The sequence below is a fragment of the Ranitomeya imitator genome, chromosome 4, assembly GCF_032444005.1.
Source record: "Ranitomeya imitator isolate aRanImi1 chromosome 4, aRanImi1.pri, whole genome shotgun sequence".
NCBI classification, from domain to species: Eukaryota; Metazoa; Chordata; class Amphibia; order Anura; family Dendrobatidae; genus Ranitomeya; species Ranitomeya imitator.
Window position 1 is genome coordinate 690,191,792 of NC_091285.1, and position 5,683 is coordinate 690,197,474.

The following is a 5,683-nucleotide window of genomic DNA, read 5'->3' on the forward strand; positions in this document are numbered from 1 at the left end:
TGGAGGAAGTTAGTCAGAAGCTGACTGGGTTGGATTCAGGCAACATCCCGTGGCAGGGGGTGTTGCAGGGAGAAGACACAGGGGGGTCCCTGTCAGGCGTGGGAACCTGGCAGGTGCCTAGCGAACAGAACAGAATGTTACGGAACCGCGCCTGCACTACCTTGCGGCGGTATCCTAAGAAAGAGACACGAAGGGAAGGATATTGTTGAACAGTGTAAACGAGATCAAGCAAAAAGGAGAGCCAGTAGGAGTCGTGCCGTGAGACTGGCACGTAGCTGGTGGCCGGAACACCGCGGGAGTAACTGACTTCAGGCCTTACTTCAAACTCCGCAGGACAGTTAATTATAGGTTGGCTGTCTACCTTAAATTTCCTAAGAAGACATAGGGGGCAACACTGGAAGAGGGGCATCTCTAGGGTCCCGGAAGACCTCCAAGCCTTCCCGTCATACGGGTGCATCCTAGCCAAGAGAGAGAGAGCTGTAGAGAACGAACGAACAAGAACAGCAGTTGTGAGGGCTATTCCGAATGCTCAGCAGGGTGGGACTACAACACACAGGCACTAGTGGTGGGCAACGATTTCCATCTGCGAGGGAAACTCTGGATGTGCCCATCAGACCGGCCTGTCTCTGATAGCCCTGTTAAACGTGCTCTGGATTGAGGATCCTGAAGTCTTCAGTAAAGAGGTAAAGAGACTGCAACCCTGTGTCCTCGTTATTGACTGCACCTCACACCATCACCATCTACCTTACTGGGAAGCCCTGGGGACATACTTCACCTGTGGGAAGGTATACCATCCAGCTGCCATTCCATCACCCAAGTGGACCCCACAGCAGCGTCGGTCACCCTGACCGAACACCACAGGTGGCGTCACGAATCCCTGACAGACTGTACCACCTTCATTGGACGCCCCTTAGCAGGGTCACGGACCGGGTCTAGCCACCGTGATAGCCTCAGAACCGAACCAGAGAGGCCCGGTACCGAAACGTGTGGCCCTGTGTCTGGGGGCGATTCAACTTGGCGTCACGAACAGGATCGTACTTAAGCCTGAAGAATTGGGTCATGTGTGCCTTGGAACTGTGATTGAAACGTGTTGGACTGTGATTTATTGCAAGGACTGTGTATTGCTATCTGCCGCAAGATTCCCGCCAAAACTGCCGCCATTGTAGTGCCACAAGGAGCGCAAGAGAAGAAGGGCGTGGAAGTGGGCGTGAGTAAGCTGGAGAGCGCGAAAGATAATGGCCGCCCAGTCTAAGCATTGCTGTATCCTGAGGGTATGTCCATCAGCGGCTGAGATCCGCCTTCTCATTCTCCATGGAGGGTGGAGACAATGGAGACGGGACTGCAGCGCCCCAGAGACCTGGTCGTTGCAATATAGCGCTCTGCCACTAAGGGGAGCAGCGGTACGTCTGATGGCACTAAAGAGTTATCCTGACCAGGTATCACCAGAACACATTACACTTCACACTCCGGCCACTAGTGGGAGAAAAAGGCTTTATTTATTGGGCCACTCCTCACACTGGTAAAACTAGGGGCTGGGGAGTAAGTTAGTCAGAAGCTGACTGGGTTGGAACCAGGCAACATCCCGTGGCAGGGGGTGTTGCAGGTAGAAGGCACAGGGGGTCCCTGTCAGGCGTGGGAACCTGGCAGGTGCCTAGCGAACAGAACAGAACGTAACGGAACCGCGCCTGCACACCCTGCGGCGGTATCCAGGAGAGAGACACGAAGGGAAGGATATTGTGGAACAGTGTAAACGAGATCAAGCACAAAGGGGAGCCAGTAAATGTCGTGCCGAGAGAGAGAGAGGCAACATCTTACTGAGGCGCGTAGTCGGTGGCCAGAATACAGCAGGAGTAACTGACTTCAGGCCTTACTTCAAACTCCGCCGGACAGTCAATTATAGGTTGGCTGTCTACCTTAAATTTCCTAAGCAGACATAGGGGGCAACATTGGGAGAGGGGCGTCTCTAGGGTCCCGGAAGACCTCCAAGCCTTCCTGTCATACGGGTGCGTCATAGAAAAAACATACTGGGGGACGAGAAACTAGTAACATCTGGAACTGAAGAGAGAGAGCTGTAGAGAACGAACGAACGAGAACAGCAGTTGTGAGGACTATTCCGAATGCTCAGCAGGGTAGGACTACAACACACAGGCGCTAGTGGTAGGCAACGATTTCCAACTGTGAAGGAAACTCTGGATGTGCCCATCGGACCGGCCGGTCTCTGATAGCCCTGTTAAACGTGCTCTGGATTGAGGATCCTGAAGTCTTCAGTAAAGAGGTAAAGAGACTGCAACCCTGTGTCCTCGTTATTGCCTGCACCTCACACCATCACCATCCCCCTTACTGGGAAGCCCTGGGGACACACTTCACCTGTGGGAAGTTATACCATCCAGCTGCCATTCCATCACCCCAGCGGACCCCACAGCAGCGTCGGTCACCCTGACCGAACACCACAGGTGGCGTCATGAACCCCTGACAGACTGTACCACCACCTTCATTGGACGCCCCTTAGCAGGGACGCGGACCGGGCCTAGCCACCATGACAGCCTCAGAACCGAACCAGAGAGGCCCGATACCGAGAACCCGTGGCCCTGTGTCTGGGGGCGCTCCAGGACCGCCCTCGGAAAAGAGCCCGGGAAGAAGACCCAGAGGAGGAGACAAAGATGGCGACATGAAGGCCACCGCACGGCGACAACCCGGCCAGGCAGAGACCTGCACCCTCTGCAACGACCTCGGAGTCATCACCGCTGCAGAGACTTCCCATCGTGGAGCAGCCGGAGGGAAAACCCGGCGGATGGATGCCCGTCGGTGGGATGGCCGCGGCCGAGGCCCGGCAGCTGGCGCGCTGCCTGAAGGCCCAAGCTCGTGTGAGTTCCCGATTGGGCCACCCGACAGAGATTCACCTGTCGCCCATGTCTCCTCCTTTACCCGTCCCGGCCGCGGCGGACCCCCGAACCCGGCCAGGGGATCGTGTACCGCAGGGGTTGGATCTGAAGATCTTGACGGTGACGGAGCATCAGAGACGCCTGGTGGCGGCCCGGAGGAAGCAGCCTCGACCCGCGATCATAGTCGACCTCACGGAGGAAGTGGAGGTCTCGCCGTCGCACTGGGGAGTGGTGGTCTTCTACAACCCCAAGGAGGAGAGGGGGGTCATCCAGGATATTGGAGAGCCCTTGCAGGTCCGTGTTGATCGGAGCGAGGTGGAGCCGTGTTGTGGGACGGTCGAAGACCGCGACCTAAGACCTGGAGACGCAGAAACTTATACCCGATGGTCGAGAGGGACCGGCTGGACGGCCAGGGGCGTTCAACGGTGCGCAGCCCCCCAGGTCGCAGCGGGGACTCCGGATGATGAGATCCCCGCTGCGGATCGCTGGGGCTGACCAGGCCCCGCGTGCGACTGTGGATCCCACCCGTGCTCAACGGAGAGGAGTGGTCTGCGAGGTAAGACCACAACCTTCAGAGAACTAAACCTCAAAACCCCGATAAATGTACATAAGTTATTTAACTGTTCCTTGCTGCTGCTTAAACCCATGCAGGGTTAACTCCTAGGGATCCCTTTGTTTACCCGGGATCCCTCTTCTTTTTGTTTGTTCAATATTGTTTTCAAGGACTGCCGGATGAACAGTGAATGAATCCAAAACTGCATTGTATATAGTTTGCACCTTCTTAGGCTACGTTCACATTTGCGTTGTGCGCCGCTGTGTCGGCGACGCAACGCACGACGCAAATAAAAATGCACCAAAACGCATGCAAAAACGCTGCGTTTTGCGACGCATGCGTCCTTTTTTGCCGAAATTTGGATGCAAGAAGAATGCAACTTGTTGCGTTTTCTGCGCCCGACGCTTGCGGCAAAAAAAACGCATGTGTCGCACAACGCAGCACAACGCATGTCCATGCGTCCCCCATGTTAAATATAGGGGCGCATGATGCATGCGTCGCCGCTGCGTCACCCGACGCAAACACGCAAAACGCTAATGTGAACGTAGCCTTAAAGGTGCTCCCTACTGGTTTTACAAGCGAAAGAAGACTTTGCGAAGATAATGCTTCTGGACATGACGCAGAAGGTTTTGCTTTCAGTGGACTTGCAGACAGAGAGAAAATCTGCACTACTTTCTAGAGACTTGGGTCCCTCTTAAAGGGAATGTTTACATGATTGCCTTAATAAAAGTTGAAACGTTAATAATGTTGATAGCGGCTGAGGACAGGAAAGCTTGAAAGTGAACCCGTAGGGGTTAGAGAGAGAGTCCTCCTGAGAACTGTGGAAAGATGGTCGGTACAATGACAGTAGGCCCAGCCAAGGAGCTAGGCGGTCCTGCATTGGGGAAGTTAGAACGGAAAGAAAAGTTGAGTTATTTATATAGTATTTTATACTAGGCCTTTAGTGGGTTCAGCTTATACGCCCTTAAAGGAAAAGTTAACTTATTGTTCAAAGTTCGCACTTGGTAGAATACCCGGCTGGGTACTGAGAGTTATTTATAGTCAACATGTTATTTAAAAATATTTAATTTTGTTTGTAACGTTCAAGTGTCCTCACCTCCCATAAAGGGAAGCATTGTTTTAGCATTTCAAAAATTTTGTATGTCTTTTCTGCTATGTATTGTTGTTCTTCTTCCCAGTCCAGGAGTACTGGATTTAACCGGGGGGGAGTGCAGCGCCCCAGAGATCTGGTCGTTGCAGTATGACACTCTGCCACTAAGGAGAGTGATGGTACGTCTGATGGCACTGAAGGAATTCTCCTAACCAGGTATCACCAGCACACATTACACTTCACACTCCGGCCACTAGGGGGAGAAAAAGGCTTTATTTATTGGGCCACTCCTCACGCTGGTAAAACTAGGGGTTGGGGAGGAAGTTAGTCAGAAGCTGACTGGGTTGGATTCAGGCAACATCCTGTGGCAGAGGGTGTTGCAGGGAGAAGACACAGGGGGGTCCCTGTCAGGCGTGGGAACCTGGCAGGTGCCTAGCGAACAGAACGTTACGGAACCGCGCCTGCACTACCTTGCGGCGGTATCCTAAGAAAGAGACACGAAGGGAAGGATATTGTGGAACAGTGTAAACAAGATCAAGCAAAAAGGAGTACCAGTAGGAGTCGTGCCGTTAGAACGAGGCAACATCCTACTGAGGCGCGTAGCCGGTGGCCGGAACACCGCGGGAGTAACTGACTTCAGGCCTTACTTCAAACTCCGCAGGACAGTTAATTATAGGTTGGCTGTCTACCTTAAATTTCCTAAGAAGACATAGGGGGCAACATTGGGAGAGGGGCGTCTCTAGGGTCCCGGAAGACCTCCAAGCCTTCCCATCATACGGGTGCGTCCTAGCCAAAACATACTGGGGGACGAGAAACTAGTAACATCTGGAACTAAGAGAGAGAGAGCTGTAGAGAACGAACGAACGAGAACAGCAGTTGTGAGGACTATTCCGAATGCTCAGCAGGGTGGGACTACAACACACAGGCGCTAGTGGTGGGCAACGATTTCCATCTGCGAGGGAAACTCTGGAAGTGCCCATCACACTGGCCTGTCTCTAATAGCCCTGTTAAACGTGCTCTGGATTGAGGATCCTGAAGTCTTCAATAAAGAGGTAAAGAGACTGCAACCTTGTGTCCTCGTTATTGCCTGCACCTCACACCATCGCCACCTACACCACTGGGATGCCCTGGGGACATACTTCACCTGTGGGAAGGTAT